This window comes from Trachemys scripta, chromosome 10, assembly GCF_013100865.1.
Source record: "Trachemys scripta elegans isolate TJP31775 chromosome 10, CAS_Tse_1.0, whole genome shotgun sequence".
NCBI classification, from domain to species: Eukaryota; Metazoa; Chordata; order Testudines; family Emydidae; genus Trachemys; species Trachemys scripta.
This window is the reverse complement of record NC_048307.1, coordinates 61,308,620-61,330,014: the sequence shown is the minus strand read 5'-3', so window position 1 is coordinate 61,330,014 and position 21,395 is coordinate 61,308,620. Positions and strand designations below refer to the sequence as shown.

Genomic DNA, 21,395 nt, shown 5'->3' with positions numbered 1-21,395 from the left:
CACTTAGAGATTTGGGGTCCAATTCAGAAGTGATTCCATGTGAGTCTAAATGAAACCTAATTTACATCATCTTCTTCAGTCCCTCAGCTCCCGATGCCAACTTAGACTCCCTTGCTTACCTAGAACTTATTAATGAAGACTCACATTCATGTACTGATGTACAATTTATATCCTCCCACTCTTTTTTTTTTCCAGATCACCTCTGAATTTGTCCCATTGCAGCAAACTGAGGGCTCATCTACACTTGGAAATTTATCACAATAGCTATTCCAGAATAGTTATTTTGGTATAAGCCCCCATGTAGACATTCTTATTCTAGAATAACTGTTCAGAATAGCTATTTCAGTGTATTTCCAAGTGTAGACAAGCCCTGAGTCTGAATGTAAAAAAGTCTAGCGCTGGTGTATATCACACACTGAGGGAAAAGACGGCAACAAGAAACACAACAGTAAGGTATATTAATAAACAAACTAAAGTAGGCCAAACCCTTCCATTAAGTTACACCTTCATTTCAGCTCCTCAGAGTGCAAGCTATACCAGCAAAAACTCCCTTGCATCCACTTACTGATGTACGAACAAATGCAAGTCTGAATCAGCCTATGTGAGTCTAAACAAATCTAAAGTAATCCAGTTACATCATCTTGAACTTCACCTCTGAATTTGGCCCTTTGTATCCATTACACTTTCCATCTCTTCAGTTTTATCCACACAAGAAATCTTTTGTCCTACCCTCAGTGAAATCTATCATAGCATACAGCATCTTCTAAAGAGCTGATATCCCTCACAGATCCCATGATATCTCTTCATTCTCTCTGCTATTTATCTTTATAGTAGCTATCAAGCATCACATTATTTAAAGTTGCACAGCTTGTTTGAAAGGATGCTTTATTTTACAGCTTAGTCAAAACTCTGGCTTGCTTTTTTACAGGGAAAGTGGCAAAACTCTGGCTTTTGCAAAATATTTATTTAATGGGACATTACTATTTTTCTTTCATCTCCATATGGAAAGTAAACCTTTAAAATATTCTACATTACAAAAATCTACAGGTTTTTAAAAGTTTCAGAATTATATGTCTGAATGTTCTCCTTAAACGTAAATTTTGGATAACCCTCAGAACTCTGATTACAATATTATTTTATATTAAACTTGTTACTGATCTGAAGCATTACGCAACAGCCTGGGAGAGTAAAGCCATGTATTGGTCTAGTATCCTCTTAAAATCCAAGGGAGTTCTAACCAGATTTCATAGATCCCAAAAGCCAGCCCTGTGATTTTTTTTTTCTGGGAGGAGAGGGGGATGCTGTCAGAATCAGGCAAGTGTTGAAGTTGAGCTCAGTCCTTGATATGTCTGTTGATGAAGGGCATCGCTATAAGCTGCAATGGTCAGCCATTTTTCTGCTTAGGGAATATATGGCCATCAGTAGGATAAGACACCGAACCTAGGACAAACTTAAAGGAAAGAGCCATAGTCGAATCAAAGCAGAGTTTCTGGAGACTTCCAATGGGAAAAAAAGAGTTTCATCTTATTTCTTCCTGGGCATGGTGGGAGAGGGGAGGAAGAAGGGACGTAAGGTGGTGATACATCTCCCAAACATATGGTTAATTATTAAGGTTATAGTTTGTTACAGGCAACAAAACCTGTAAAAGTCCAAGAGTGGTATCTATAGTTTTCAGTTTAAACTAACACGTTAATGGATTCTATCTGAAAAATTTAGTCAAAATAGATCACTTTTTCTATCCCTGTCTACAATACTCCTTGTCATCTCTTGTTCAGTTAAAGGAATTGTCTGTTTTCAAACCTCTGCAAAGCCAGAATTTCAGTTGATTCAAAAAACATGTGTCAAGCAATTCATGTATTGATAATAAAACACCAGTTCATATCACTTTTGTTGTTGTCAAGAGAATAGGATTAGTGAAATAATATAATCAATTTATTGCTATCTTTACAGCTAGTCAGAGCCTGGGTCAGAGCACAATGCCTCTCATGGTGATTTTTAAGTAAAATGCATTCTGGGAGTTACTGTGAATGTCTATACATTTCACCTTTACTTAAAATTGCACTGAAAGCTGATTTCAAGAACCTAGCAAATTTTGACTTCTCTTATAAGGCACTTGCAAGTGCATTGTTATTAAAACCACAATACAAATAATATTTTCAGTCACATTGAAACAAACTTTAGATTTGGCTGCCTAGAAAGTGTCATAATAGAGACTTCCTAAATCTGAATCAGTGACCAACCAGATAGCCTGCTACCAACCTACATGTTTTGTTCTGGTGATTTTCTGTGTATGCACATACAGTGTGTTAAATAAAATAGGCCAGATTCTCAGGCTATAGTAAGGCCCCTTTTCACTGCTGCTGTTGTGTTATATGACAGCAACTGAAGATTCACCTGCTGGGAAGTGCTACACCACCTGCTATGTCCCCCTGAGTATAGCGGGTGTTTCTGGACAAGTCAGAAGCATGGGGAACACAATGTACTCCAGTAGAGAAGCTCCATTGGAGTTGATCTCTATTGTCAAAAATCAGAGCAGCCCTGACGCTGCTCTAACTTATGCTGAAAGCCAGTTTGGTACCTAGTAACATCATGGATCACGGGAGAAAGCCACCTATGACTCTCGACCTCCCAAGGTGTTCCAAGAACTGCATTGGCGTTTGTGGGGATCTGCCCCAATATATGAAACCGACATGCAACAAGTGAATCATTCTGTAATTATGTTAAAACTAGGACTGTTGATTAATCGCAGTTAACTTACGTGATTAAAAAAATTAATTGTGATTAAAAAAATTAATCACGATTAATCACACAGCAAAACAATAGAATACTAATTGAAAATTATTAAATATTTTTTGATATTTTTCTACATTTTCAAATATATTGATTTAAATTACAACACAGAATACAAAGTGTACAGTGCTCATTTTATATTATTTTTATTACAAATATTTGCACTGTAAAATGATAAACAAAAGAAATAGTATTTTTCAGTTCACCTTTTACAAGTACTGTAGTGCAATCTCTTTATTGTGAAAGTATAACTTACAAATGTATATATTTTTGTTACATAACTGCACTCAAAATAAAACTATGTAAAACTTTATCGCCTACAAGTCCACTCAGTCCTACTTCTTCTTCAGCCAATCGCTAAGACAAACAAGTTTGTTTACATTTACAGGAGATACTGCTGCCTGCTACTTATTTACAATGTCACCAGAAGGTGAGAACAGGCATTCACATGGCACTTTTGTAGCCAGCATTGCAAGGTATTTACGTGCCAGATAAACATTTGTATGCCCCTTCATGCTTCGGCCACCATTCCAGAGGACATGCTTCTATGCTGATGATGCTCGCTAAAAAAATAATGCGTTAAATAAATTTGTGACTGAACTTCTTGGGGGAGAATTGTATGTCTCCTTTTCTGTTTTACCTGCATTCTGCCATATATTTCATGTTATAGCAGTCTCAGATGATGACCCAGCACACATTTGTTTTAAGAACAGTTTCACAGCAGATTTGACAAAATGCAAAGAAGGTACCAATGTGAGATTTCTAAAAATAGCACTCAACCCAAGATTTAAGAATCTGAAGTGCCGTCTGAAATCTGAGAGGGACGAGGTGTGGAGCAGGCTCTCAGATGTCTTAAAAGAGCAACACTCAGTTGTGGAAACTACAGAACCCGAACCACCAAAAAAGAAAATCAACCTTCTGTTGGTGGCATCTGACTGACTCAGATGATGAAAATGAACATGCGTTGGTCCGCTCTCCTTTAGATCGTTATCAAGCAGAACCCATCATCAGCATGGACGCATGTCCTCTGGAATGATGGCTGAAGCATGAAGGCACATATGAATCTTTAGTGCATCTGGCACATAAATATCTTGCAACATCAGCTAAAACAGTGCCATGCGAATGCCTGTTCTCACTTTCAGGTGATATTATAAACAAGAGGTGGCAGCATTATCTCCTGCAAATTGTAACCAAACACTTTTGTCTGAGCAATTGGCTGAAGTAGAACGGAGTGTACTTGTAGGCTCTAAAGTTTTACATTGTTTTATTGTTGAATGCAGTTCTTTGGACATAATTCTACATTTATAAGTTCAACTTTCATGATGGAGATTGCACTACAGTACTTGTATTAGGTGAACTGAAAAACATGTCTTTAAAGTGCAAATATTTGTAATCAAAAATAAATATAAAGCGAGCACTGTACACTTTGTATTCTGTGTTGTAATTGATATTAATATATTTGAAAATGTAGAAAAACATCCAAAATATTTAATAAATTTCAATTGGGATTCTATTGTTTAACAGTGCGATTAAAAGTGTGATTAATTGCTATTAATTTTTTTAAATGTGATTAATTTCTTTGTTAGTCGCGTGAGTTAACTGCGATTAATCGACAGCCCTAATCAGTATATTTGAAAATGTAGAAAACATCCAAAAATATTTAAATAAATGGCATTGTATTATTGTTTAACAGTGCGATTAATTGCAATTAATTTTTAATAGCTTAACAGCCCTAGTTAAAACAAAAGTAAATTCTAATAAAGAAACTAAGCCTGGTGGTTCAGATACAAAGAGCAGAAGTTTTTCCAGTGCTGCCAATTCTCTGAATTTTCTTGAGTCTCACGATATTTGGAGTTTTTCTTAAATCCCCAGATGCTGGAATTAAGATGATTGCCTGTGAATCTCATCTTTCATTTTAAAATAAATGTAAGTTTCTAGATCTCATGGATGGGGAGAAAAATCTTGAAAATGTATACCCTAAACCACCAACACCAGAAACCAAATTAAAAGAATCCAAAATTTATTTTAAAATCTCATGATTTTGGAGTGCCTGATTTATGATTTTGGCAAGTTTGGGGTTGGTAATACTATTTACTACTTTGATTCCATATAATTACAATGGACAGCCAAGCAATATTGTTTTATTAAGCATGAGCTTTTAATATGAAACTCATTTTCCTAAGAAGTGTATCAAAAATCCTTCTGAATACCTGAGGGATATTCAGCCAAGCAATATTTGCTGCAACTGGGAGACTTCCTGGCCTAGAGTTTTTCAACAGGCAGGCCCTTATGAAAAGGAGGCTCAAAGGTATCAGCAGAGGCAACAGGATATCAAGACCCAATGAACTCAGACTAGTCCAAGATATACTGCCAGAATTTGACCACCTTCAGGCATTCCCGCCAGACACGGAGGAAAGTGGCTTTAACCATACAAAGCACCAGTCCCTGATGTGCCATCCTCTCTAAACAATATAAATACAAATTAAGGAACAGAATAAAATGTAAAGGGTTTTTTACTTACTTGCCTATCAGATTATGGTCCTTATAGTTTCTGCTGAAAAACTTTATTCCAATGGAATTCATAAAGTAAGTTGCCTCGCAAGGACTTTTCATTTCCACAGCTTTACTAAATATTTCTTAATTTGGGTGGGAGGGAACAGGCTAACGTAATCAGACATACCCTTCTCATTCTCCACCCCAAGTATCTGCCTTTTCTACCTCTTATGCTCAGGGACTAGACAAGCTGAACTGCTCGTGTGCACAGTGCTATGTCGGCAGGAGAGCTTCTCCTGCCGACAGAGCATCTTCACCAGACACACTGCACCGGCTCAGCTGTATCTGTACAACTGCGCCACCGCAGCGCCGTACACATAGACATGGCCTGACTTAAAAACAAAAGTTTTTCCCCCCCCTTTTAAATTGTAGACGTTTTAGCCTTACATGTGCACTGCCAGGAGGAGGCCCTGAGGCTCAGTGTCAACAGCTGAGGAACACTTACATTTCATGGAAAGATGATTTTTTAAAAAGGAACAAAGCTCTAGCCCAGTGTTTCCCTACACAAGCGGCGTCCTAAGTTTGAGAAAGCCCCTGGCAGGCCGGGCCGGTTTGTTTACCTGTCGCATCCGCAGGTCCGGCCGATCGCGGCTCCCACTGCTGCTCTAGGCCAATGGGGGCGGCAGGAAGCAGCACGGGCCAAGGGACGTACTGGCCGCCGCTTCCAGCAGCTCCCATTGGCCTGCAGCGGCGAACCACAGCCAAGTTTGGGAAACACTGCCCTAGCCTGTGTGGGCAACATACCTCATTAACTAATTACAGTGATATTTTAATCTCCAATTAGCAAAGAGTGCATGAAACCTCTATGTGACCTTCATAAAGAAGAGTCACTGTTACTCTTATGGATGACATTGGCACAGCATTACTAACCAGCTTACCTCCCTCTACCTCCACATTTTTTGGCTGGCCTCAAACCAACCTTCAATTTTAGGTCAGAACATTTGCAAATGCATATAAATATTTTGTATATATAATGCTAATATGCATGCGTAACTCAGGCAGTTGGTCACCCAAAGCCAGATACAGAAGGGCAAACTCACTAAGTAAAATACAGGCCTAAGAGAAAAAACAAACTAGTTTATGAAACAAGCAGCCGAAAAGGAGAAAAATAGTCTGATTGGGGGGTGGCGGCAGGGAAGCATTCATCCTATACAGTTTGCAGGGTTCCCACTTGTGCTAGCTGCTGAAGGATTTATTTCTACCCTAATACCTAGCACATACTACTCTTAACTAGGAAAATATTGGCCGTTTTAAAATTAAACACTTGAAAAAGCATAGGGTTAAATTCCAGCAAAATCCAAGGGATCTTGTAAATTTTCAGCAGCTTTACACATCACATCCACTTCCTCAGCTCACAGTGGAGATACCAGTGTGCACTATCCTTGTTTTCTGCCCTATTCACAGATGAGGAACAATCTATGGAGCTCAACTGAGGAAAATTTTGAACTAAAATATTTAAAATGTAATTTTGAGAGAGCTACTGAACATTTGTATTGTTTCTGTGTGCTACACAGTAAAATTGAACACTAGGTGCCTCCTAGTGCAACAAATGTCCACACAGTGAGATGTTTGCATATCTCTTTACATTGGAGCATCTGTACAGCTCTCCCAGGACAGAGCATTACCTCAGTGTCAAGTGTATTGTGACAATCTACTAGCGTGCTACAATTATCACAAGATATCCAAATAGCCTAAACCCAAATACAGACAAGGCATTTCTAGAGACATAGCAATAGTTGCACCACCTTTAATTTTTATCTCTAGATTCACTGATACAATTATTATAATGATATATTCTAACACTGCAATGTTCCTAAATCTTTTACTTTAATTCTAAAGGAAATGGGACAAACACAATATAGCGCCTAGTAGGATGGTGTCCTGATTCCTGATTGGAACTTCTATGTGCTACCACAATATAAATAATAACAATAAAGAATGCAGATTTCACAGATATCCCAAAACGGAAATGAAATTAGCTAAATAAAAATACTTCTCATCACCTACTTTGCAATAACAGCATTAAAATCCAGTACCAGAAAAAAAGGAGCAGATAAGCTAAAATGTAGAACTTGTATTTATGTATGTTTTAAAATTGCTTTAAAGATTAATTTGCTCCACCTGGGCATATTTAACAACAGACCTAGGGGCATCTACAGATTTTCTTGTGCCTATTACAGCAGAAGGTGTGGTACTGTACAAGGAACATGCTGAAAGGAGTTAATAGCTCTTCATAAGAAATTATGTGCTCTCAAACAGTATGTTGATAGCTTATTTTTGGTTTTCCACAGAGAATTGATGAAAGCTTTTTAAAAGATGCATTGACAGGATCCTTCCCAACATTTTGATCTCTACCACTTAACACAAAGCAGAAAATAGTGGTGCTTTTTGGAAGTTTTTTATATTACATTAGGGAGACACTCTTACTCAATTGTAAAGTATCCTGTTACAATAGTGGAGTGATGGGAAGTAGTATCAGAGGTTATTAGCTACTTAGTGGCTTGTGAATAGTCCATTTGTGTTTTATCATTTTTCTGTTGTGCCAAGCCAAGAGATACTCTTACAGAATTGACAATATTTACCTAAGAGGTACTGGGAGAAAAAAATATACAGCTATCATTGTCATTGTGCCAACCAGATAATTTCCCTCAATCCTGTATTCACATTAAGGGGAAGCAGGTGGCTTTACTATCTCTTTCCTGCCACAGGGATTTCCACTAGGGGCTTGCATATTTAGATTACAGCCAGGACTACCTACAAGCCTCATTTGTGGAGGTTGCTGAGGGGATGCATAGATTCAGCGCATTCCCTGGTTACCCTAAGCATACGCCTCACCATTTAGCGCTGCCTATTTTTTGGACTAAGACTACCCCTACTGGCAACCCCACACCAGTATAGAGGTTGCTTCTTTTCACCATTTCATCCTCCTCCACTTGAAAAACTTGGGGAGAAGGTAGCATAAACTTTGGGCTGAATTTAGCCCACAGTCCAAAGAGAAGCAAATTAAGAACAGAAAGCAAAAAAATGAGAAGGTCTTCCAGCTATGCTGTTGCTTGCTTTTTATTCCACGGAACAGGGTTGACTGATACCTGAAGTAGAACATCATTGTGCTATCAAGTTAAACAAAACAGATCTGATGAATGAGCAAAGTATAAACTACTGTAATGAGTAATGTATAATTATATAAATGTTCAGGGCTTTCTCTTTGTATATGTTGTAATGTGTACTGTAATGAGTAATCCCCAATTTTGGACATCTACATAAAACTAAAAAAATTGCTAAAAACAAACTCCAAAAAACAGAAGCCCTAAATATGTAGCAACAAAGTCCTCCTTCCCCACATGTCCCTTCCTCCCCCTCCCCACCTCAAAAATCATGATTTGGAAGAATACCTATAAGTGAGCTGTTCACTGTTTTTATTTTATTTTAAAGTAAATTAATACCTTTTGAAAAAGTATCATAGAATCGTAGGACTGGAAGGGACCTCGAGAGGTCATCTGGTCCAGTCTCCTGCACTCATGGCGGGACTAAGTATTATCTAGACCAGGGGTGGGCAAACTACAACTCGCGGGCTGGATCCAGTCCCTCAGGGCTTTGGATCCAGCCTTCGGGATTGCCACCCCCGTGGCGCTGCGGGCCCCACACCGCTCCCAGAAGCAGCCGGCACCACGGCCCTGAGGTTCCTGGGGCGGAGGGGGGGCAGAGGGCTCCGTGCACTGCTCTTGCCTGTGGGTACCTCCTCCGAAACTCCCATTGGCCGGGAACAGGGAACTGCAGCCAATGGGAGCTTCAGGGAAGGTACCCACAGGCAAGTGCAGCGCGCGGAGCTCTCTGTCCATCCCTCCCACAGGGGACGCAGATGTGGTGCCGGCCACCTTCCGGAGCAGCACAGGGCTGGGGCTGGGGCTGGGGCCCTGCCTTGGACCCAATGCACGCTGCTGCCAGTCCGGAGCTACTTGAGGTAAGCGGCGCTGGGCTGGAGCCCACATCCCAAACCCCAAAACCCTCCTGCACCCCACACCCAACTCCCTGCCCTGAGCCCCCTTCCTGCACCCCAGCCCCCTGCCATACCCCATACCCCAACTCCCTGACCTAAGCCCCCTGCCTGCACAACCCCCTCACACACTCTGCACCCCTCCTACACCCCAATCCCCGCCACACCCATCCTGTACCCCAACCCCCTGCTCTGAGCCCCCTCCCGCACTGTGCACCCCCTCCTGCACCTCAAGCCCCTTCCCTGAGCCCCCTCATATGCCCCACACACCTCCTCTGCCTCAACCCCTTGCCCTGAGCCCCTTCCTGCACACCGCACCCCCTCCCACATCCCACACTCCCTCAAGCACCCCAACCCCCTGCCCCAGCCCTACAGTCATGGCCCTGCAAGCAATTTCCCCACCCAGATGTGACCTTTGGGCCAAAAAGTTTGCCCATCTCTGATCTAAACCATCCCTGACAGGTGTTTGTCTAACCTGCTCCTAAAAATCTCCAATGATGGAGAGTCCACTATCTCCCTGAGCAATTTATTCCAGTGCTTAACCACCTTGATAGTTAGGAAGTTTTTTCTAATGTCCAACCTAAACCACCCAGGCTGCAATTTAAGCCCATTGCTTCTTATTCTATCCTCAGAGGTTAAGGAGAACATTTTTTCTCCCTCCTCCTTGTAACAACCTTTTATGTACTTGAAAACTTATGTCCCCTCTCAGTCTTCTCCAGACTAAACAAACCCAATTTTTTCAGTCATCCATCAGAAGTTATGTTTTTCAAGACCCTTAATAATTTTTGATGCTCTTCTCTGGACTTTCTCCAATTTGTCCACATCTTGCCTGAAATGTGGTGCCCAGAACTGGACACAATACTCCAGTTGAGGCCTAATCAGCACGGAGTAGAGCAGAAGAATTACTTCTCATGTCTTGCTTACAACACTCCTGCTAACACATCCCAGAATTTTTTTGCAACGGTGTTACACTGTTGACCCATATTTAACTTGTGATCCACTATGACCCCCAGATCCTTTTCTGCAGTCATTTCCCTTTTGTATGTGTGCAACTGATTGTTCCTTCCTAAGCAGAGTTCGTTGCATTTGTGCTTATTGAATTTCATCCTATTTTCTTCAGACCATTTCTCCAATTTGTCCAGATCATTTTGGATTTTAATCCTATCTTCCAAAGCACTCCTAAAGTAGTTAGGGCTTTAGATCTAAAGATTTCCTAGATCAATATATTGGATATTCACTTAGTGGCTGCTGTGAATGGGCAATTAATGAATTGGTAAAGATGCATCAAAAAGACTGTCAATTACTACTAATTAATTGCTGAGACGAGGTAATTAACAGAGTACTGCAGAACAGGTTCTCCATGTCCTGCTACATATGAACTATATTGCATACAATCTTATTTTAAGCCCTTCAGGCTTACTTCATTCTCTCTGGATGTGCAATTATGCACAAAATATGGTCCTAAAAGCAAGATCCTGTATCAATGCACTTCACTGAAAGATTCTGTTTCCATTAGATTACAGCAGGGATCAGCAACCTTTGGCACTCAACCCATCAGGGAAATCCGCTGGCAGGCCAAGACAGTTTGTTTACCTGCAGCGTCTGCACGTTCGGCCAATCACAGCTCCTACTGGCCACAGTTTGCCGTTAATAAGTTCCAGGCCAATGGGGACTGCAGAAAGCAGCATGGGCCCAGGGATGTGCTGGCCGCCGCTTCCTGCAGCCCCCATTGGCCTGGAACGGCGAACTGCGGCCAGTAGGAGCTGTGATCGGCCAAACCTGTGGACCCTGCAGGTAAACAAACCGTCTCGGCCCGCCAGCGGATTTCCTGAATTACAGTAACATGTACATTTGTTGGAATTCTATCTGAGTTTATCTGCATTGCCCCATCTCTTATCTCTTCTCTTTAGTGTCATTGCCCTGCTTCCCAAAGAGATTTAGACACCTAGAAAAATCACAGGAACACCCCTGTAACCCACAAAGCCTAAGTTAGGCACCTCGGCTCCCTATACAAAAGATAAGCACCTTAGAATGAGATCCACAAAGCCCAGCACACTAGGCCATGAGCTGCCAAAGCTAGCCGGATGCTGACCAGAGGGGTGTTTCCTAAGCATCACCCCTCTCACAGAGATAGGTGCCTAAGTCCAGGCTGCAGGGAGGCACCTATCTCTGTTAATGATACACAGATGGAAACTCTCTCCTGGAGTCAAGTGCCTTAGCCACCTAAGGTGTTTTTTGAGAGAGTGAGTTAGGCACTTGCCTTACTCTACACAAAACAGCAGCAGGAGGATGAGCTGGTGGTGATGATAACCTTATAGTTTTTAGCCCAGGCTCTACTTCCCCCTCAGCAGAGGGGGTGAAAGGATTTGAACAGGGTCTCCCACCTCTCAGGAGAGTGCTCCAATCACTGAGCTTGAGATATTCTGATGTTGTGCTCCCTCAGACTCTCCTATTGAAGCTGTATAAATAAAGAGTCATTGGAGCAGGGGGACTGGACTCAGAGTCTCCCACCTCACAGGTGGGTACCCTACCCACCACACTACAGAGTCACTCTCTTGCGCACGTGCGCCCAATGAATCTAGGTATTTATACTGGGACTTAGACAGACATCCAGAGTTTAGGCACCTAAGTCCCTTTGAATCTGGGCCTCTGTCTTTGGACCCTGGTCTTGCTGCAGTACCTTTCTTCTTTCCTTATAACACAAACACAAAATTCTAGACTCTCTTCTGTTTTCCAATTGACTCTTGTGCTTTACTTTCCCTTTCAAATTTATTTTCATTTTTCCTTTGTAAAATATAGCTCTGTTTTCTGGAATGCCATTGAATTTTATCCTGTTCAGGAATACTTTATCTCTTTGAGCCTATAGCTGTCATTAATCTACACCTGGAGACTTTACCGCTTCTCTCTCCCAATATGAAATCCTAATGCACTTTGAGCAAATGCTATTGCTGAGACTTCAAACTCAAAGACCTGGTCTACAGTAGAAAATTAAGTTGATTTAATTACATCAATCGGGGTAGGAAAAATCCACACTCCTGCATGGCATAGTTAAACCAACCTGAGTCTGCATGTAGGCAGTGCAAGGTTGACGGAAGAATTCTTCCGTCGACCTAGCTACCACTTCTCAGGGAGGTGGATTACATACACTGACAAGACAATCTCTCCTGTCAGTGTAGGTCAGGGGTCGGCAACGTTCGGCACGCGGCTGGCCAAGGTAAGCACCCTGGCGGGCCGGGCCAGTTTTATTTACCTGCTGACGCGGCAGGTTTGGCTGATCGCGGCCCCCACTGGCCGCGGTTCGCCGTCCCAGGCCAATGGGGGCAGTGAGGAGCTCTGCTGCTGTAGCATTTTAAGTGTTGACAAGCCCAGAGTTAGAGACACAGTTGTCCTAGCAAATCCCAGACTGCATTTCCAAAACCTAAACTGCTTTTCCTAAAAGGGTGACACAAGAACCATCATTTTCAGGTGGGCACAGAAATTTGGTTTGCTTACAGTCCACTCTTTAATACAAGTCAATCAGCTGACTTTTAAAACGGGAGATTGGATCCAGGGTTTTTGTTAGGTGCTAACACCCTCAAACTCTGGCCAGTTCAAATCTGGATTGGAATTTTGCATCTCGCCTCTCATCTCTGTGAGCTAAATCAAAATCCAGGATCCAAACATCAATGATTTCAAAGCACTTCGGGGCTGGGATGGGAGACGTATTTGTTCTAATCTGTAATCTAGTCACATAAATCAGTGTAAATGCATTGACATCAAGGTTTTCACCAGCTGAGGATCTGGCTCAAAGACAATCGTTGAAAGGCAAGTAATATTTTTTAAGTGGCCATGGAGTGTATTTGCATTATGCTACTGTTTTTCAGACAGACTATTTTGTTCAATAATTCTTCATTTGGATGCGTGATCCCCTGTTTCTTCCTTCCCATTGTCAGCTGGATTGGGAGATAAAAAGGAACAAATAAGAAAGTCTGTGCTATTCTCTTCATTTTTTTCTTTTCTCTAGTTTTGTCTCAAAATGATAGCAAGAAAAGGTCAACACTGTTTTGGAGTTCAAAATATATCCAGTCAGTCTAGAAATAACCTCAACATCAATTATTTCTTTGTGTACCATTTCTCCAGAGATTTAACTAGCAGGCTTGGCCCACATGAAGTCAGTAGCTGGAATAAATAATATAAATAAAAGCTTCCTCTTTTAGAGTACTGTCAAGGAGACCATACAAAAGGACTTCTAACAAAATCCGTTCATTCAACAATACTTGCACATACATTCAAATGTTTGGGGACTGATAGCTAGTAGATATGCCAGACACAACATGATAGTTTACAGACACAGGTACTACAATTTCTATGTTAATTATCCATAAATTATGTTTGGCATAATGATTACTTGCCAGTTGTCAGAAAGTAGGTCAACTCACCAGCAGAGATCCATCCATACTAGAAACGGATTCCAAGATTTTTATTGGCCCTTTAAGAAATATCTTTCTGATACAGATGGCGACAAAAAAATCACAGAGCTTTCTCATTTTCCTTAGTTTCAGGGACATCTTGGGTGGTTTCCTGTAATAAAATCAAGATCCTTATAAATTTTTTACAGATATATCTCCTCCAGAATTGTAATTTCTGGGCATTTTTTTTTATAATGTGAGTAGACATGCAAAAAATATCTTCTGTGTATCTGTATGATTCAATAATGAACCTGTAAGAGATATGCCCCAAGCAAAACACATGAAAGGGTTTCCCTTTCGTGTGCTCTTATCTTTTTCTCTTAGCGACTTACATGGCCCCATCACTGTGTTATATGAGCATCTCATGATCTTTAAAGTATTTATCCTCAACATCCCTGTGATTGTAAGGTAGGGAAGTGCTACTGTCCCCATTTAACAGATGGAGAACTGAGGCACAGAGAACTAAGTGACTTGTCCATGGTCACACAAGGGGTCTTTGTGACACACAGACCTTTCACAAATATTTCTAAAGGCATACACAAGGCAGAGCTAGCTGCTGTGCTCAAGACAACTGTTTGTGATAATTGAGCTATCAATTAACTCCTCCAAAGCCATCCATTGGGAGCCACTTCCATAACTAATACATACATTAGAAAACATCAAATTAAGCCTGACAGTGCTGTATTAAATGCAATGGAGACTCACATCTCAAATTACTTTAAACTTTAGTACAGCATTTATGTAATTTTAATAAAATTGGGATAGCTGTAATAAGGGTAATACCTGCATGTTGACAATTTACATTGTAAAGTACTTTCATTCAAGTGATTCTTAAAATCATTAAAGAAAAAAATATCTAAAGACCAGATCCTGTGAGATGCTCGGCATTTTGACTACAGGAGGCCCAAACAAAGTAGCGCATTTTTTTCTAACTGTGAAGAGATATTTTTAATCTTTAACGTTTGTACTACTGTAATATTGTTATGGTTCATTACAGGATTCATACAAGGTGCATTCAGCATATCAGAACATTGGGTCATTTCCAGAAAGGCCCATAAATTAAATAATTCCATGGAGAAGTAGCCTAGGTATATGTTTAATTAAAGAGATTTATCAAGATTCAGAATAAAATCACTCTTTCTGGGAATGGGAAAACTAGTCTGCATAAAATAAGAATTCTCCCTTCACAACAAACTAAGATTTTTTTTTAAAAAGTTTGGTTTAATATTTCCCTTCATTATTTTTAATGATTATCATAATATAAGACAACTATGCACTGCCATATTCATTTTGTGTTTCTCTCATTTGCAGGTTTGGGCCACAAGCAGAAATGGTGAAATAAATAAATACATTTATATAGTACCTTCCAAACAAGGCATTCAATCATTACCGCATTAACTTACACTTGCAACAACTTACAATTTTCCCATATCTGAATGTTACGGATGATATACCATGAGAGAGACTGCAGTGGAGATATTTCTAACAGAAACCAAAAGGACCACTTCATGATCCAAGTCTATTCAATACATCCCTTTATTCTTCTAATCTTTCTATGAAGTGCAGTTGGTGATCATGCTTCCTCTACTTCCTACAAGCATCTCCTAAAGATATCAGCTGCTCGGTGCAGCAGCATATCTAAACTATGACTTGGTTACTAAGGCTATGTCTACACTACGCAACTTTTAGCAACACGGCTGTGCCGCTACAGCTGTGCTGCTAAAGGGCGCGCAGTGAAGCCGCTGTTTGTCGAAAGGAGAGAGCATTCCCGCCAACAAAAAACTTCCCCCCCACATTGAACGGCATTAGCGTTGTTGCAGGAGGGCACTCATGCCGACAAAGAGCTGTTCACACCGTGTCATAACTATAAAGGGAAGGATAACCGCTCTCCTGTGTACAGTATTATAAAATCCCTCCTGGCCAGAGACTCCAAAATCCTTTTACCTGTAAAGGGTTAAGAAGCTCAGGTAACCTGGCTGACACCTGACCCAAAGGACCAATAAGGGGACAAGATACTTTCAAATCTTGGGGGGGAGGCTGTTGTTTGTGCTCTTTGTTTGGGAGTTCGTTCGCTCTTGGGACTGAGAGGGACCAGACATCAATCCAGGTTCTCCACATCTTTCTAAACAAGTCTCTCATATTTCAAACTTGTAAGTAAACAGCCAGGCAAGGCGTGTTAGTTTTTACTTTGTTTTCTCAACTTGTAAATGTACCTTTTACTAGAGTGTTTATCTCTGTTTGCTGTACTTTGAACCTGAGGCTAGAGGGGGGTCCTCTGAGCTCTTTAAGTTTGATTACCCTGTAAAGTTATTTTCCATACTGATTTTACAGAGATGATTTTTACCTTTTTTCTTTTAATTAAAAGTCTTCTTTTTAAGAACCTGATTGATTTTTTCCTTGTTTTTAGATCCAAGGTGGTTGGATCTGTATTCACCAGGAGCTGGTGGAAGGAAGGAGGAGAGATGGTTAATTTCTCCTTGTTTTAAGATCCAAGGGGTTTGGATCTGTATTCACCAGGGAATTGGTGAAGAGTTTCTCAAGGCTTCCCAGGGAAGGGAATCCACTTGGGAATGGTGGCAGCGGACCAGATCTAAGCTGGTAGTTAAGCTTAGAAGTTTTCATGCAGGCCCCCACATTTGTACCCTAAAGTTCAGAGTGGGGAAGCAGCCTTGACACACGGGAGAGGTGTTTTTAACATCTCTGAATGACAAAAGTTTTGTCTTTCACTTGCCAGTGTAGACAAAGCCTCATTCAGAGAATCAGTTGCATACAGCAAGAAGCCACCATGTTCGCTCTGGAAACAGAACAATGTTTTAAGTGTGTCCATTGTACATGCTTACTCACATACACTGTATTTTCACTCACATCACCACCATGGCAAGAGTGAAAATAGCTCTCAAAATAATTCACCCATTTCTGCCAGCCGTGATAATTTTTTAGATTGATTACACTGTCAGCTTAATATGATCAACACGTCAGTTATCAAAGCAGTGGAAGCTTTGGCAATGCCAGAATCAGCAAAATAACCTGGAATATTAATGTTGTTTTGGAGCTTACAACTATTCATCCATCATTTGACATCTGTCCTGCTCTGCTGGTGGTGGAAGATTAGTGTCCTGAAGAATATTGCTCTTGTAACTCTAAACATTTTCTGTAATCAAAGTTCCGAAATCCGGAGTTTTTTCGCACAGAGCCAAATGAATCCATTTAGCTTTAATGTTATCGGACACCTTTGCTTTTTGTGAGTGTTCATTTACCCACATTAAAAATTATCTCCTGAGCACATTGTTACCCAGTAGTTTATCTGCCCTCAAAACTCCTGTTCATACAGAGACCTAGGCACACAATTCAGTTTATCTGGCCAGTTTAGCCCCTTTTTTACATTTGTGAATTATCTGCAAACAGGCCATGAAATACATTACATTTGCTCACTATTCATAAATGTGCTGTGAATCATTTTTGCAAACAAATTACAGCCTATGGGTTGTTTGAGAATTGGTCACCACTAGGTTTTGTGATTTGTTATTCGACCAGTCACCTAAGTCACACTGTGTTATTTCTAGTCCAATTAGATAACCTCATCTTTATGAGCAGATGTATCTGAAGAACTCACTGGGACCTGGATTCTCTCCAGGAGAAAATGAACTTGGGAAGGAAGCACTTTAGAAAGACAGAACTTGCAGATAATTTTACAGCATTTAAAATAATCTCCATCTTTTGCACAAGAAAGAGCATTACATGGACTCTAGATTCAAAAGTATTATTTTTATTATTTGTATTACTGTATTTGTAGACCAGGCCCCCATTGTACTAGGCGCTGTACAAACACACACAGAAAGGACAGTCCCTATCCCAAAGAGCTTATTGTGTATAAAATAAGAGACTACAAATGGATTCCAGACAGACAGAGGTATACAAGGGAACAATGAGACAATGTTGGTCAACATGATAGGCAGTGCTCATGGCACACCAGCCTCTTAACCTTTGTCAAGTTTTTTGTGGGCATCACCAAAAAAGGGAGTTTAAAGAAGGGCTGTGAAAGACATAAAATTCGCTGGCATTCTTGATGAATAAGCAAGACAACTCCTATCACCAGATGAAGAAGGTGGTGGTAACACCCCACATATTAGAAATGCTCTAGGAACAGTATTCAACAATTCAGAATTTCATATGGCTCCACTCAGGCCCAAAGAGAGAGCTGCCTGTACTTGCTGTGGCCACAAAGGGTCTGTGCAGCATCCAAAGGTCCATTAGCAATGCCCTGAGCCTCTTCAGTGAGGATTCCTGTCATCCGCCAAATCATTCCATTGATTTTGCTCCGGGAAAGAGAAACCCTCACTAGTTCGAGTGGTGCTGCAAGAGAAACAACAACAAAAGCATAGCGCACTGGCAGAGAAAAAAAACCACTGCACACACTGGCAAGCAATGTCACCATGGCCAAGGTGCTCAGATTTAAAACACAACGGCTTCTTTCCTCCTCCTTGAGGAAGAGAAACACACGAACACAAAGAGCAATTGACATGGTAGCTGAGCGCATTCCACAGAGCCTTTATTGAAGCAGAAGGCGGAATCATGCTGCTCAGAGAGACGCACAGAAGCATGCCAATAAAAGAGTTCCCCATGGGACAGCCTTCAGAGCTTAGGGCTCATCAGCAATGCCCGAGCTGCTGGAGGACTCTGCTGATACTGGGCTGACACAGATGGTTCATGGATATTGCTGTGTCTGCCAGTACAGACTCTTTACTGCATTGGCAGCTCAAGAGGGATTTCTGACCTTGTGTCACACAGCTGCACAACACTCAGGCTACCCGCCGCAAGCATTTATTCCAAGCAGCTTTTTAGCATGGCAAGTGCTATAGCAACCAACAGAAATACATGCCTGTCCACAGGCAACAGAGGCTGGCCACCATTAAAATGAATTAATACCTGCTTCTATGCAATTACCAAGTGCCAAAGCAGTTACCAAGTAGCAGCTGGGAAGAACAAGGAACAGAGGTGGAGAATAATCTCTTAGAGAAATAAAAGATTTACTCCACAACGTTCCCCATGGTGTATACCTGCCAGAGCCCATCTTATTTGCAAAGAATGTACACATGCTACCATTTTCCTGGAGACCACGTGGCTTCAGTTACTTAATACAAATTCCGCTCTGAGCTACAACCATGTTATCCCTGAAACTTAGTGGGGTTGCCCTAATGTTACTGCTGACAAAATCTAACTCTGGGGCCAACTTTTTTTTAATCATACGTGAAAAAAAAATACAACAAAAGTTGTTGGGATAGAAATTATGGGTTTTTAATCTTCCCCAGATAAATTATAAAAACAGAGTAGCTTCAGCTACAACACAACTAGCATGTGACCATTAGTATGAATAAATGTCAAAGATGTAAATCCTATTCTGAACACATGACAGAGTCCACCTGCACAGATTTTATTACTGAATCTCAAAGAGGAATCAATGCCTTAAGTGATGACTATACTATATAACAACATGGCTGGCCTGAAACAATAATAGAATAAACCCTATTCTCTTATTAGATTCTTGGCTTCTTATGATGGATTCAATGCTTACCATATTTATTTCACAACTTGTAGGAAACAGCCACTACAACAACAAAAAGCAGCAAATGTCAAAGCAAAATCAAAGAAAATGTAACATTCTGTGTAAAATGTGCTCCATCCATACTCCTGATTAATGCATGCTTTTTAAACACACACACACACACACACACACACACACACTAACCCTACAGTAACTTCAGTAAGAAATGCATTTGTCAAGCTGTTTCTGGCACCCATGAAAATCAATGATTAAAGGTTCCCTTCTGATTTATAAACTTGGTTTTATGGGCTATGGCTTTGAACAGGTGAATTTTCTTTTCTGCTCTCCTTTTAATCCCATCTTCCTTGGATGAAGGTATTCTTCGTTTTTCTTAATTGGCTGCTAGTGCAGTTTCTTTTACTGAATAAAAGTTTATGCAGATGGAAGGCAAGAGATATCTCTTTTCTCATTGTGGAATAGTTCCACAAAAGAATAATCAAGTCTTTTGTTTTTAAAGGAAAGATACTTCAAACCTTGTGATTCTGAAAATGTCTCTCTTTAAAGTCTTTTGTCCTTCCAGAAGGAAATGCTAAGATAAAATTAAAATTCCTTTTACTGTGTCATAGAGGGAAAAAATCCAATTGTTTGAGGATTATCCCTGTATGTGAATATGCAGTAAAAGACATGTACACACAGCATTTGGCTCAAAGGACTTTTTATGGAGGTTGGTTCAGTTTCACAAAGAGATGAGCTTCTCTTGCAAAGTGCTGAATATTCACAGGATCAAATCCATCAATGTGAAATTCCAAATGAAAAATACAAGGCAACTCCCTAAGTTTACAACACTGTTCTGTGCTGTCTACTGTACTACATCAGTACCCTATGGATTACAGTCCCACATCACTGCTGCTGAGCCTTACTATAATGAATACAATAAAGCAACAAGAGTGAAGTCTGTTCAGACATAAGTTATCACTATGACATTCTCAGGCATGGCTACTTTGTAGCAGTTTGGCATTGTAGCCTATAGAGCTAGCATTAGCATTTTATTTTACTCAGCAGTAATGCAAAGGAACCCAAAGACATATATCCTGTAAGACATAAGGTAAGAAGTTAGCACAGGGGTTGGCAACCTATGGCATGTGTACCAAAGATGGCACGCGAGCCCATTTTTAATGGCACGCTGCTGCCTGCCGGAGTCCCGGCAGGCAGCAGCGTGCCATTAAAAATCCTGCCCAGCCCAGCCTGGCCTGCTCTTCTCCGCCCTCCGTCCCCCCCCAGGGGGCAAGAGGCAGAAGCTTGGTCCTGCCAGCTCCCCTGCCTCTTCCCGTAGTGTGCTGGGTTCCTGCCCCTCCTCCTCCTCCTCCTCTCCATCCCTCCCTCCCTGCCGGCCGATCAGCTGATGGCCCTTGTGAGAGAGGGGGTCAGGAAGGAGCAGAGTCAGCGTGCTTGCTGCTCCTGGCGGAGACAGAGAAGAAGCAGGGGCAGGGCCTTGGGGAAGTGGGGGTGGAATAGGGGCATATCCCCTCCGGCCCCCTGCCCTGACCCCCCCCTCACACACACCCAGCCCTCTGCCCTGAGCCCCCCTCACACACACAGCCAGCCCTCTGCCCTGAGCCCCGCAGCCCTGCACATTCCCCAGGCCTGTGCCCTGAGCCCTGTGCCCCGCACACACCCCTGGCCCCTACCCTGAGCCCTGTACCCCCCTCATACACACCCAGCCCTCTGCCCTGAGCCCTGTACCGCCCCCTCACACACACACAGCCCTCTGCCCTGAGCCCTGTACCCCCCTCATACACACCCAGCCCTCTGCTTGACTCCTTCACACACACCTCATGACCCCAGCCCTGACTCTGGCACTCCTACACATGCCCCCCACCCCCTGCCCTGACACCTGCACCCCCTGACACCTGCACCCCCTCACATGCCCCCAGCCCTCTGCCCTGACTCTTGCACCCCCCACCACATACCCAGCCCCCCCACACCCGATGCACCCCCCACATCCTGACTCTTGCACCCCCCCAGATCCCCATCCCCACCCTGAGCACCAAAGGGCACTCCTGTACCC

General features: G+C 41.8%; 1 long non-coding RNA gene across 3 annotated transcripts in view; it reads right to left on the bottom strand.

Annotated features, from left to right (window-relative positions):
• LOC117883648 overlaps positions 1 to 21,395 on the bottom strand; it is a 195,879-nt gene that overhangs the window by 120,917 nt on the left and 53,567 nt on the right. Inside the window, exons 4-5 of one of the 3 annotated variants that reach the window (XR_004647357.1) lie at positions 13,756 to 13,897; positions 12,662 to 13,269 (exon numbers count right to left, since the gene is read on the bottom strand). The exons of 1 other annotated variant lie outside the window; for it this stretch is intronic. This is a non-coding gene — a long non-coding RNA (uncharacterized LOC117883648). Of the gene's footprint in view, positions 1 to 12,661; positions 13,270 to 13,755; positions 13,898 to 21,395 lie in introns of those variants that run through there. One more of the 3 variants, XR_004647360.1, reaches the window with a different exon arrangement.